Below are 15,048 nucleotides of genomic sequence, written 5' to 3' on the forward strand. Positions count from 1 at the left end.
AGACTCATTGAAAATCATAGAAATAAATCTTAAAAAGAGGAGGAACAGGGAGATGGCCACTTGTTAAAAGCACTTGCCACAGAAGCCTGATGATCTGAGTTTTCTCCCCAGAACACACATAAAATGCCAAATGTAGCGGTGTTCATCCATAATCCCAGCTCTCCTTTGGGTAAATGGGAGGTGGAGACAGGAATAGACATTGCAGTAACAAGAGAGATCTTGCATCAGACAGAAGGTGGAGAGGACACACTCTTCCAAATTTCCTCTTTTCCACATCTGTGCCAAGGCACATGAAACACACACACACACACACACACACACACACACACACACACACACCACAAACAATAGCAGTAACAACAATTTGCAACATAGGTTAGTTGTGGGGTACATGTATGTAATCCCAGCATTTGGGATGTTGACACAAAAGGATCCCAAGTCTGAGGTCAGGTTGAACTGCACGAAGAGTTCCAAGCCATGTGGACCGAAAAGACTGTGTCAAAAATCTGAAAAGGCAAAAAGTAAAATGAACAAGACAGTGCTAAAAAAAGAGCACCTAACTAGTATGTTTCAAAACTCTAGGTTCAATCTTAGCAGTCTAAATATATAAATAAGGATAAAATATTAAGGAAAAAACAAAGAAAAGAAATAATAAAAGGGCAGATATAATCAAGGGCAAAATTTCATGACAAGACAACCATACATAAGGACCAGCCTACTTAAAAAAAATTTTTAAACAGTATTTCAGAAACAAGACTTGTTACTGACCCCTACGTGAATGAGGTCTGATGCCATAGACTTCTATCAGTTTTTCCCCAAAACACACCAAATGAATCCAAGATCATACGTCACAGACCTAACTCACCCTGCAGTGAATTCAGGGATTCTTCGTGCTCACTCACAGACACCCAACACCCTAAAGACCTTGGGTCACTTACTCCAGGGTTTCTTGCCATCTTTCTTCCCACACACTAAGTGATTGCACCACTTTCCCACAAACCCCAGTCAACTCATTGTACCTTCCCATCAGGGACCTCTGAGAAACTTTATTAATCCATGTCCCAACACCCCCAGTATAAAGATCTTACGTCAGTGCTTAACTAGGGTAAATCTGCCTAAGTCACTCAGGTCCTTCGGCTACTTGGAGCAGCCTGAGTCCCTGGACTCGCTGGGCACATGCGCAGTGTCAGCGAACAAGCCACTATTCTTCGCCAACAATAACCCAGGGCACATTTACCGTTATCTGTGTGGGCGTGCCAGTCAAAAGGGAGGCGGGCTTTCCGAGGTTCGTCAGTGACTTCCCTCAGGCTAGGAAGGTGGCTGGGTCCTAGAAAGAATCTCTACCAGAACCGCCATCTTGGGAAGATGGTCATTCGGGTCCCTGGGCACCACCGGTCTTCCCTAGTGGGGTTCCTTGGGAGCGGGAGATGGCAGGCACCATGGGGTTGCTCCATCAGACCTCAGGGGCCAGGGCCCTAGACAGTCAGTCCCCCTCCCCCAGCATCTGGAGTCCTGACACCGCCCATGCCTCTCGTGACACAGTACTGACACACGCGGCTCCTGTGACAGCCCTCAGAGCCCACCTGGCGGCGCCACTGTCATGAGCTCTAACACTGACTGGAGTAAAAAATAGAATGGGTTTTCTGCCGGAAACAACTAGCATCCGGGCAGTCACTGAACTTTTGAAGTTGCAGGGTGTGGGGGATGGAGCAGGGGAAAGGAGGATATGACACAGTGTCAGACTTAGGCCAGGAAGCCAAAGTCTCTGGCAACGGATGTTTCTCCTTTGTAGATGATTACACACTGGGGACCAAGGATCTGTGGAGGAAGTCATGGGGTATGGGTGACAGCTACAGTGGGGGCTACCTTAGCTCACTTTCCAGTTCCAGTCACTAGCCTTTTTGGTTTACTTTTGCTGTTCCTAAGTAGTAAGGTGAATGTTTTATTAAGATCCATCTTTTTTTTTAATGTATTACATTTAAATTGAGTTGACTTCCCTCAGAGTTTGCTTTCAAGTGCTAATTCGTAATGCTTTGACCCCTGAATTATTTAGGAGCCTAGTGAAAAACTTGCAAATATTTTCCAAGGTTCAAAGGGCAGGGGATTGGTGCTTTCTGGAAGGTAGAAAATGAACAGGGTTTCATTCTAGAAGGGTAAAAAGCAGTTAAGTGCAGATGTGTTCACTGACCTTTGCTTCCAGAAGTGAAAATGCTGCTGATGACGACTATTCCTGATTTGGCCTTGTTCACTCTATTGAGTCTCTGTTCTCAGAATTAATATCTCAAAGAAGGAATGTAGAGGGAGTACCAAAAATGTTACAGTTCTTAACACAATGTTTCATTTCCAAAACAAATAAAACATGAATTTTGTTCTCAGTGCTCTGGAGGCTGAGTATCACAAGTTTACGCCAGCCTGAACTACAGAGCATGACTTTGTCTCAAGAGAGAGAGAGAGAGAAAAAGGAAGTTAATCCTATGAGACTTGTTTCTTTCTTTCTTTTCTTCTTTCTTTTTATTATTATTTTTTCTTATTTTATAAATTGATCCTAGTTCCCTCTCCCCCTCATCCTCCCACTCCCCCCACACCCCACCCCAGAGAGTTAATTCTAACCTGGTTTGTGGACTGAAAGTTTGTTTAAATTATGCTGAGGATGAACTTCGATGAAACTCCTCTGAAATCTCAAGTACATGGCCAGTTTTCAAAACTATTTCATGTTTTATTTGAAAATGTTGTTGAGTTCAGCATTATGTGCACATGTTAGTTGGAGTGTTTAACTTGAGTTTATCTTGTCAGCTTCAAGAACATACAGGTGCTGGCAGCATTATAGATGGAAGCCAACCTGGGTAACATAGCAAGATCCAATGTCAAACAGCTGAAGGGCTAGAGGTGTAGATCAGTGGTGTATCATTGCCTAGCATGTGCAAAATACTGTAAAAAATGATTTCTGTTTGCTTATTAACTATGTGGTACAGATAAATATTCTTTTTATTTTTACAGGGTCTCTCTGTGTAGCCTTGGCTGACCTGGAACTCACTCTATAGACCAGACTGGCCTTGAACTCAGAGATCCACATGCCTCTGCCTCTTATGTGCTAGAATTAAAAGCATGTGCCACCACTATCCAGCTTCAGATAAATATTCTTTATTGTTGATTGGTCATGTTTTCTTTGTGTCAGTCAATTTGTGCTTCGGATAGTTTGAAGTTTAATTACTAAATGTATGTACCACAGAGGTGGGAGGACCAAATCATCCAGGGCTACACAATGAGAACTTATCTCAACGCGCCCCCCCCCTGCAACCATCTAACCTCAACATATTGATTCAACTTCCTTTTTAACCCTCAGCAAGGAAGAAACAAGAGAGACATAGAAAAGGGTTACTAACTGGAGACTTACAGCCATTGCTTGAGCTTCTGATGTTTGCAATGAGACACAGGGAAATCTGTTCATTGATATGCCATAATCCAAGGTCATGATACACCTGTTAGCCTTGAAAATATATTAATTATTCTAGCTTTGGGATCATCAGCATAGGAGAGAAACAAGAGGTAAGGGAAATTCGAGGTATATTAATTTTGTTCCACCAGAGCCCCACAAATATTCATTTAAGGGTCAAGATGTCTACATGCAAAATTGAGCAGAAAGGTCTGTTCCAAAGAGTATAGTTGCAAACAAGACACTATGTATGCAGAGATGCCAGGTAGTACTAGAAAATAGTCTTGCTTGTTTTAATAGAACCCACCATTATGAGCTTCTTTCATACCCAAATGGTGAAGGTGGCCAGGATCGTCATCTAGAAGTACTACTACTATAGTTGGACCAGCTCCCTAGTAATGACACGGACACTTACTATTAATTATAAAATTATAAATTATAAAAGATCAGCCATAGCTTAGTCTTATCACTAGCTAACTCTTACAACTTAAATTAATCAATTTCTATTAATCTACATACTGCCATGGGCTTGTGGCTTTACCTGTCCTCCAGCATGCCTTGCTCTCTTTGCATCTCCTGGAGACCCTGTCTTTCTTCTTCGAAGCATCCTCTGTGTATGACTGTCCTGCCTATACCACCTGCCTAGCCTAATGGCTGTTAAGTTTTTATTAAGCCAATAAGAAGGAGCCTTGGCAAAAAGACACACCTTCACAGTGCACGAATAGATTATTCCACAACATACCTATTCTACAACATACCACTATATGTGCCTGGTTAAGCACTTCCACAATAAGATACCAAGAAGTGACTATACAATGACATTGCTATTATCCCCAAGAAGAAACTCCCCTATAAGCTAACAGGCTATGTTATGCATCCACAGCAGATTCTGAGGAAGTTCTATCAAGTTGCAGGAGAAGAAGAAAAATAATTATGTTCCTGAGATCTCAACCTTGGATTGGAAGATCATAGAGATAGATCCTGTAAACATCGGAGCTTCTGAACATTAGCAGTTTGTCCAATATGTCTGTGTGCCACCACTACCTGGCAGGACAACTTTTTAAAAAGGAAAATTGTCTTAACATTTTCTAAATATTTAATTAAAATTCCTTAATCTAATCGGAATTTAGTCTGGTGCATGGTATGACATGCAACATCAAGCTTCTTTCACTGAAGCAAATAAGGTAAGGAGAGACTGACTAGAAAGAAAAGCTATAAATGCAGTATAATTTAGAATCATGATAGCTTTATTGTGTTATGGTTTAGAGGAACATTCATTTTGAAATGTGACAGAATGACTTGAAACTTTAGAGACCTTACAGAAAATAAGTTGGCTGGTGGTACATGCCTTTAATCCCAGCACTTGGGAGGCAGAGGCAGGTGGATCTCTGTGAGTTTGAGGCCAGCCTGGTCTACAGAGTGAGTTGCAGGACAGCCAAGAAACCCTGTCTTTAAAAACCAAGTAAACAAACAAACAAATAAATAGAAATAAAAATATATAATAAATAAATTTGCAAGAACAAAATTCCTTTGAAACTGAATATATTTCAGCGGGATAGTTTCCTGTCAGAATTCTCCATTCATTTCTCTTGTTTATATAGTTTCTTGCCACATATTTGATTTATCTTTGCATGTCTCTATCTTACCTACTTTTTTAAAAATCAGAGTCTCTCTATGTAGCTCTGGCTAGCCACACCTGATTTTCTTCCTTACTTTCATAAAGCCTTTTATGTTTGGTTTTGAGATGCTTGCAGATTTCTAAGGTGCCATTGAACTGATACAATAACAAAAGAAATAAACCTGGCAGAGGCAGGCAGACCTCTGAGTCTGAGACCAGCCTGGTCTACATAGTGAGTTCCAAGGCAGACAGAACTATGTAGAGATACCCTGTTGTAAAAATAAAAATAAACACAAACAATGGAGCTGGAGAGATGGCTTAGTGGTTAAGAGCACTTACTGCTCTTTCAGAGGACCAAGGTTTGATTCCAGAACCCACATGATGGCTCACAACTATCCACAACTCTAGCTCTAAGGGATCTGATCTTTTTTTGAGTGGGGAGGAATCTGATCTTTGTGGACACTGGGAACACAGGTGGTGCACATACATTCATACAGGCAAAATTCTCATACACGTAAAAATAAACCTTTCAAAAAGAAATGATCTTATCAAATATCAGATAATATTGTCTATATTTAATATGATCGAACAATTAGAAAAGTAAAGGAAGCATACAATGAAGCTACCAGAATTGATAGGTAGTTTTAAAAGATTTGTTTTTAATGTATGTGTCTGTGTCTGCATGTCTGCCACATATGTGCAGGTGTCCACAATGCCAGAAGAAGATGTCAGATCTGCTAGAGCTGAAGATAGAAGCACTTGTGAATTTTTGTCAGTAGGCTGACTTGGGGGCCAAGGCACATGCGGGAAATGAAGCCTATGGTGCCTTACTATACCTGGCTTTTTGATGCTTTTGACCTTGGATTTTTTTCTAATTCAAAATAATATTTGAGATTATAATTTAATCACAACTTTTCTTCCCTTTCCTTGCTCCAAATCCTCACATTTACCCCTCCTTTCTCTCCTTCAAATCTATGGCCTCTCTTTTGTTTATTCGGCTTTTTTTTTTTCTTTATTGAGGTGGGGAAGTTTAAAGTTAGTCTGTGTTTTGGGGGATTGCTTTTTTGAGAAAAGATATATATATGCTGTCTTGGTAGTTGAAGCTGTCTTTGAATTTCTGATCCTCTGCCTTGGCCACCAGGCTCAGCGGGTGGATGCTTTGGGTCTTAGATTTGTTTGGGAGTAATTATTTTATTTGGGGAAGATTTTTGTTTTGATTGCATTGGAGTTTTGTTTGTTTTGTATTTGTTTGTTGAGATAAGGTCTCCTGTAACTAGGGCTGTGCTCAGACTTGCTCTGTAGATTAGGATGATCTTGACCTCCTGATCGCCTTTCCTTCACCTCACAAGAGCTGGGATTACAGGTGTGTGCCACTACACCTAGGTTTTGTATGTGTTAGGAAAGAAGTTTACCAACTGAAGTACATCTCCAGTCCTCTATGTGGGTATTGGGACCCCAACTCCAGTTCTCTGCGAGAGCAGCAGCATTCTCAACCTCAGAGCCATCTCTCCAGCACCTCCTTTGGTTTCTAGTAACTTGTTCTTTATTTTTTTTCTGGGCCCTCTTTATTAGCATCTGTATATTTATATAGCCTCCTGATGATAAATGAATTATCTAACATAGTCCATTGAGTTTTTCTACTACATTCCTCTCTCAAAGTGGTTTCAACATTCATGTTTCTACCAAAAGTTTGTTTTAGGTAATCTAGAATTTTAAAGTCATGTTTCTCAACAAGCTTACAGCCTCCACCTATTCCAAAGCTGCATTTTAGGTGTTTGTTACAATAACACTCTTCTGGTGTCTAACTGTGTTAGTTTCATATTTTAACAAACAAATCACTTAAAACAGAAATTTGTCCAGTAAGCATGATAGTTCATGTCTTTAATCCCAGCTCTCAGAAGGTGGAGGCAGACATGGATCTCTGTGAGTTTAGGGTCAGTCTGGTTTACATAGGAAGTTCCAGGCTAGCCAGGCTTACATTGTATGACCCTGTCTAAAAATTCATATCATGAATTTAAGGCTGGGGATACTTGCCTAGCATGCAGGAGACCATTCAGTCACTCCTCAGCATGGACAAACAAACACAAAACAGAAATTTACTTTTTCATAACTAGAGTTCATAAATCTAAAATCATACCATCCAACCAAGATTAGAATATTGACTAGGCAATGGTCCCTATGAGCTTTAAGGGAACCTATTCTTGCTTTGTCTAGTTTCTGGTGGTTGCTGGCTTTCTTTGGCTTGTGACTACATAACTCTAATCTTTGTCTCTGTTGTTGAGATGATCATTTTGTACACTGTGTGAAAATGTCTCTGTTTAACCTCACCTGCATAGGCACCTTCTGATGGGTTTAATAAGAGCTGAGTGGTCAATAGCAAGGCAGAAGAGGATAGGCAGGACTACTGGGGAGAGATAGGATCTCTGGGAAAGAATCTGAGGTGCAGGAAATTAGCCACCCAGGCACAGAGGAAGTCAGATATATGGTACAGAGGAGAGGTAACAAGCCATGTGGCAGAATGTAGATTAATATAAACATATTAATTTAAGATTTAAGAGCTAGTTGAGAACAAGCCTAAGATAAGGCCAAGCTTTCATACTTAATAACAAGTCTCCTGTGGTTATTTGGGAGCTGGCAATTTAAAGAAAGTCCTGTTACATTCTGTAGTCGCATTTCTCCTCTTCCAATTATGCCACTTATTGCTGCTTCTTCCCTGTGATTTGTATTTAAGGGCCAGATGGATAATCCAGGATAATTTCTCCATCTCAAAATGCTTAATGCAATCTCAGTGGAAAAACCTCTTTTGTCATATGACACTACTGACATGGTTAAGACATGGATCTCTATTAGGGTTACCAATATTAGGTTTGGGTTACCTTAGGATAAAAGAATGTCTATTTCAACATGGCGGAAGAGAGCAAAGAAAACTCATATTAACTTGCATAATTTTTAGCACTATGCAAAAACAACAGAAGAGGGAGCTCTGACATTTGAAAATCTACCCTGAACCCCACCTTCTTCAGAAAGTTTAGGAACATTAATTTAATATAAAGAAGAGCAACATAAATATACAGGGGATATCTCACACAGCTATAAGAGTGGGAGAGTAAGGGATAAGATTCCATTTTTACAGACAATGAAAGCATGCCAGGAACACTAGCTCACAAAAAAAAAAAAAAAACTGTAGCCAGCTCGTTGGAACAAGTTAAGAGACATCATGAAAATTATTCAAGACAATGAAAGAAAAACTTGGAAACTACCAGAAAAGCCTGGGTGGTGGTGGCATGCGCCTTCAATCCCAGCACTCAGGAGGCAGAGGCAGATGAACCTCATTGAGTTTAAGGCGAGCCTGGTCTATAAAGCAAGTTCCAGTATAGCCAGGGCTGTTACACAGGGAAACCCTGTCTCAAAAAAAAAAAAAAAAAAAAAAAAAACCTACCAGGAAACCTCAGAAATAATGGTAAGAGTTAAGTGAATATTTGGGAATGAAAGAAAAAAATTCAGACGAGTAGACTAAACTGCAAATGACATGAAGCAAATAAGCACTTCAAATAGGTGGATTGCAAGTTCAAGGCCAGCTTGAGCTGTCAAGTGACTTCAAGGCCAGCCTGAGACATGTAATAAGGCTCAAAAAGAGAACTAGAAAAGTAAAAGAGAAGTATTTATTTATTTATTTGTGTATGTAATTTTGTTTTTTCCAAGACAGGGTTTCTCTGTGTAGCCCTGCTGTACTGAAACTTATTTTGAGGCTGGGCTCAAAATAAGATATCCGCCTGCCTCTGCCTCCTGAGAGCTGGGATTAAAGGTGTATGTCACCACTGCTTGGCAAGAAATATGCTTTAAAATGAGAAAGAGGGGACTACGAAGATGGCTGAGTTGTTAAAGTGCCCAATGTGTAAGCATTTGGGTGTGAGTGGATTCTCAGTACCCAAGTAAAAAGTGGTATTACATGATGCCTATAATCCTAGAGCTGGAAAGGCATAGACAGGGCTGTTCCTGAGTTAAGGAAGTGCCTGGAGAGTGAGGCAGCTGGAACACATAGAGCAGGGCACCAGAGAGGAAAGCGCTAGGTGGAAAGAGAAAGCTCTGCAGACCTCTGCAGCAGGTCTCCTTGAATCTTCAGCTGAGTCTTCCTCAGCTCATGATCCATCGGGACAAAGAACTACCAGAAATGATCAGTCCTGGTGGTTACTACATTTCGGATTGGAAATAGTTTCTGTTCACTGTGACTGGAATAAAAAGCATTAGCAGGGAATTAAGTACAGCACTTAAAAGGCTTTTACCTCAGTACTGGGGACAAAAATCAACCTCAGACCAAATGTACTTGAGTATTTTTCCCAAGTGAGGTAAAATTTACTGTGGCTCACACCTAATCAAAAATAACTAGGCATAGAGTGGGAAATGAAGCTCATGAAGCTCAATGGTAAAATGCTTACCTTGCCTGAGTGAGGCTGTGGATTCCAACACACACACACACACACACACACACATACACACACACACACACACACACACACACACACACACACTAACCAATAGCCATGGCAGGAGGGGTAGTCCAGAACACAGAAAGCAGAGGCAGAATTTAAGGCTATGTGAGTTTGAGTTCAACCTGGGCTACACAGTCCTAATAATCAGGAATATTAAAACAATCACTATAGCTCCATCTCAGACGCTCAAAAGGATATTTTTAAAGGCTCAAATAGAAAGAAAAAATGCAATGAGTTAGATATTATTAAATGTAGGTTCAATTTTACAGATGCAAACCTCAAGGAATTTGATATACTAGTAGAAAGTATCCACAATTGAAATGCAGAAGAAAGACAAAAATGAACTAAATATCAGCTGAAGGATAAATTCAAGTGTGTGTTGGGGGAAAGGAATATTTTGTTGGAGAAATGTGTGGTACACAAGAAATAATTGAGATACCATGTATCTTAGAACAAGAATATCTATCTACAATAACAGGAAGAAGTTCTTCTCTCAGCAATTGTTAGACAATAGACCGTCATCAGGTTTGAAAGGAACTCTTGGTACCAGAATAAACTGGAATCACAGGCTATATCCAGAAATGAAATGTGAGCCAGGCATTGGTGGTGCATGCCTTTAATCCCAGCACTCGGGAGGCCCAGGTAGGACAGGCTCCAAAGCTACATAGAGAAACCCTGTCTTGAAAACAAAAAAAAAAACAAAAAAAAAAAAAAAAAAAAAAAAAAAAAAGAAAAGAAAAAGAAAAAAAAAAAAAAAAAAGAAAGAAATTGTGAGCCAAGGAACCAAGGGATTTCTACCAAGCAAAACTACCTTTTAACTCTATGGGACTTGGACAAACTGTTCTCAATGTGCAAGAATTCAAGAGCTGTTTTCATAAGTCCTTCCCGAGGCATCTATTAAAGAACAGAGCATCTGGATTGATGATAGGCAATACCAGCTAAAAACAAGTTGTGTGGCAATAGCTCTGGTAGAATAGCTACTATATCACTGAAATATATATTGCTGTGATTGGTGTGATAAAAACCTGAGTGGCCAATAATTAGGCAGGGTTAATTTAAACTGTAAGAGCTACTGGTACAAGCCTAAGTTAAGGCTGAGCTTTCATGATTAATAAGTCCACATGAACTGGTGGTCCAAAGAAAAATCCATCTACAAATAGCGCTCAACATGCATTTCCACATAGGGCCTAAGAAAGCTGAAAAAAATTTAAAAAGAAAGAAAACAAAACAAAACAAAATAGATACTGCTCCTTTAAGAGGCCTTGCTGTGCAGCAGAGCACTTGAGCAGCCAATGTGCTAGGTAAAAAAAAAAAAAACAAAATGCCTGCTGCTCAGACTCAGGCAGAGCCAGCTGCCAGAGCCACACAGCAGCTGCTTAGCAGTGTAAGGTTTGCCTTGCAGTCAGAGAATGCTACAGGCACTTAGTAAAGTCAGCTCCAGACCAAGAGAACCTTTGAACGGATACAGAATGTTTAAAAATGAGGTTTGCTGCTAAAGAAAGAAAACAAGTATAGGCAGTCTTAGAAAAAACTAGTTTTAAAATACTAAAGTAATGCATTTTAAGAAAGAATAAAGTAACATAAGAAGAATTGTTTCCAGATATTTGATTACACTGTGTAAAGATTTGCCAAGCATTGGGCTGAGATCCAGGAGTCCTCCTGAAGAAAGGGAGGAGGAATTGTATGAGTCAGGGAGGTCATGACAGAGGAACCCACAGAGACAGCTGACCTGAGCTCCTGGGAGTATATGGACTCTGGACCAAGTTAGGGAGTCTGCATAGAATTGATCTAGGCCCTCTGCATGTGTCTGACAGTTGTGTAGCTTGGTCTGTTTATAAGGTTCCTGGCAGTGAGATCAGGACCTGTCACTGGCACTTAGCTGGCTTTTGGGAGCCTGTTTCCCATGCTGGATTACTTCACCCAGCCTTGATGCAGGGAGAGAAGTACAGTCCTGCCTCAACTTGATATGCTATGCTTTGTTCAAGCTCATGGAAGGCCTGCTCCATTCTGAATGGAGAGGGAAAAGGAGTAGAAGGGGAGGTAGGGAGGTGAGAAGGGGGAAAGGGAGGAGAGGAGGGAGGGAAAGCTACTGTTGTTATGTAAAATAAATAAATAGTTATTTAAATAAAGGAAAGATATGTCAGTGTGATTGGTTTAATAAAAAGCTGAATGGCCAATAGCTAGGGAGGATTTGGGGGGCAGAGAGGACATTGGGAAGAGTCTTGAGGAGACACCATGGAAGCAGAGCATGCAGCATGGGCTTTACAAAGTAAAGGCAACCAAGTCATGTAAAAGATCATAGATTAAAAGATACAAACTTGGTACATGTGCTAGCTTGTTGGAGCCTATTTTCAATGTGGATGCCATGCTCAGCCTTAATGCATGGGACAGGGGTTTGGCTCTGCTCCAACCTATGGGAGCCCATACCTATGAGGAGGAGTGGACTAGGGGTGGGCTAGGGAGAAGATGGGGGGCAGAAGGATGGGTGGGAGTGAGAACTGTGGTTGGAATGTAAAATAAAATCTAAAAGAATAAATAAATTATTTCTAAAAAGATATGGGTTAATTTAAGTTATAAGAAATAGTTAGAAACAAGCCTAAGCTATCAGCTGAGCATTCATAATCAATAGGCACTCTCTGTGTGGTTATTTGAGAGATACTGGAGGGACAAAGAAAGACTCACAACAAATGGCTTCCAATGTGAGAAACATATTTCCACATAAGACCTGAGAAAGCTTTAAAACAAGGTTCCAAACACACAAAAATGGAGCCAAACAAGGTTTCCTGGTTTCACAGTCTTCTTATGTGGGCTGCAAAACAGAGACACATCTCTTGGCCACAGCCTGCAGGCTTGAGCCAGCAAAGCAACAGGAGCTAAGCCAAAGCCCTCATCTATTTTTGTCCTTGTCAACTCAAGGAAGGAAAAAATACAACTCAAATGATAACTTTGGGTTGTAGTCTGTCTTTGTTAGGGTTTTATTGCTATAAAGGGACAACATGACCACCACCATTCTTATAAAGGAAAACATTTATTGGGGTGGCTCACTTACAGTTTCAGAGGTTAGTACAGGTAGCAAGGTAGCACAAGGCAGACATGGTGGTAGAGAGGTAGCTGAGAAGTGTACATCTGGATCTTCAGGCAGCAGGAAGAGAGAGTCACCAGGCATGGCTTGAGCTTCTGAAACCCCAAAGCCATCTCCTAATGGCATACTTCCTCCCACAAGGCCACACCTCCTGATAGTGCCATGGGTCTCTCTCCCATGTGAGAGGAGAAAGGGCTCTAATGTAATGTCCCTCCCAAATAAGTTTCCAGTGAGCTAAAGACAACAAAAATATGTTAGTGGCTGTTCTCTTCTTGCAGTGGATAGTGAGTGAGGAATTGAAAAATTTCTGAAGGTGGGCTTTGGGAGAATCAGATATGTTTCTTGGGGGCTGGTGGTGGGGCAGTACTGGATGTGGTGATGCACACCTTTAGTCTCCTCATTCAGGAGGCAGAACAGAGAGATCTCTGTGGGACCGTAGAAAGTTCCATGCCAGTGAAAGCTGCATACAAGAGTCCTTACAAGTGCCACAGCTGCCAGGGAACACTCCAGGTGAGGTAAGCTCTGCTAGGTTCAGCTCTACTTCAGTTAGTAGGAGCTGAGCCAAAACTTCTGGAATCTGACACCAAGTCATTAATTTTATTACACATTTAAACAGTAAAACTTTGGGAAAGTTTCCACTTGACATCACTACAAAGCTTTAGGCATGGCTACATTGAAACTCCCTTGCAAAGTGCATCTCTTTAGCAAAGGACCTTCGACTTTTTCCACTAGAATGGGTTCTATTGACAGAGAAATGGCATACAGAAGTCAGGGCCTAGGGAGGAATGATTTGACTCTGCATAATAGCAAACTCTTTTGCAGAGTTTGTGGGACCTTTTCAGTCCTATCGACTGAGAAATAACACTCAGGATTCTGGAGGATTCGATGAGGGCTGGCTTTTACAGAATAGCAAAGATTCCCTGGTATTAGCACATCCAGTCACAGCCTTCTGAATGATAAGCAGGTATTGATTACTTCTGTTGAAGAAAAAAGCCTGTGTGTTTAACAATTCTTGTTTTCCTAGTGCTTATCTGAGCTCATGCCCTCTACAGCTGTACAGTGAGACTGTGTCTCAAAAAGAAAGCAAACATTTAAAGTTTGCATTGCTCTCTTCCCCAGTTGGAAGGACAACAGAAAAACTAATTTCCCTTACTAGAGTAAGGATTGAGATAAATCAGAGGCTTAAAGGGTTAAAAAGGAAAAACAAATGCCAGCTGGAATGGTAAAAATCTGTATCTTTGTAGTCAGGCAAGAGAGACCTACAAGTCTGAGATAGGTCTAAATGACATGAGTTCCAGGCTTGCCTGGGCAATTTAGCGAGAGCCTGTCTGAAAACAAGCAACCAAACAAAAGACAAAAATGGTAAAATGAAACAAACTACAACAACAACAAAAGCGAACTAAGCAGCTGCCTTTGCAGCATAGTTGCCTCTCCTTAATTCAGCTTAGATTTCAAGGACTCTATGAGGCTAAGAGGAAAAAAAAATTTTGGTACTGGACATACAATATAAATTGATGTAAAATGTTACATGCATCACATTTTCAAATACACGATGACTTGCTCTGATAAAGCTGGAAAGAGAAAAAGCCAGTGTTGGTGTCTTGGGGAGAGCTCCCTTGCTTTTTGCTGCCTGTGGGAGAATTGCAATTTCAACTGAGGATTGGAAATAGAACAAATCTCTGTAAGTAATTATTTCTGTCGATTGCAGCCTCAAGAAAAAGAAAACCAGAAGAGAGGAAATTTCTACATTGAAATCCACTGTTAGAGTCTTCAAAAGCAGTGTTAAGTTTGCTAATGTGTTCTTGTTGCCCTGGAAAGTCTGAAGGATTTCTAGACCCATGTACATGTTTTGAATGGGTCTGTTTGGACTTTCCAATTGATTAGATAAATAGGACTTTTAGGAAAACCTGGTCTGTTATTTGTGCCCCAAACACAGCTGTCTGCTTTGCTGCCATAGAAATTAAACCACTGCATTTGTAAAGTCTTTGGTTGACTGATCAAATGACCTGGGCTTGACTGAAACCAGATAGTGTATTCTGTGCTGGTTCTGCTCCTAGGTGGCAGAGCAGAAGTGGAAGATCAGCTTAACAATAACACAAAGCTTAAGACAGACTCTGTGGGGCCATAAAACGATGGAAATATGAGTGCTGATGGGACTGTCTGGGTCATAGACAAATGATGACAGGAAAGGGCATGTCCCCAAAACACCATTTGAAAATGCAGTGCTAAATGACTCTACAATCAGCTAAAAGACAAATTGCATTCCTGAACTGTGATTCCTCACACACCCTCTTGGGGGAGGACACATCACATGGAGCGTGATTCCTGTACCCACTCCCCATACATCAGACTTGGGACCCTACCTGGAGATGTCTCTTCACTGTTGACCTGTGCTCTGGGTGTAGATTAGCTACAGTTCATACTA

Source organism: Phodopus roborovskii, unplaced genomic scaffold, assembly GCF_943737965.1.
Source record: "Phodopus roborovskii unplaced genomic scaffold, PHOROB, whole genome shotgun sequence".
Classification (NCBI taxonomy): domain Eukaryota; kingdom Metazoa; phylum Chordata; class Mammalia; order Rodentia; family Cricetidae; genus Phodopus; species Phodopus roborovskii.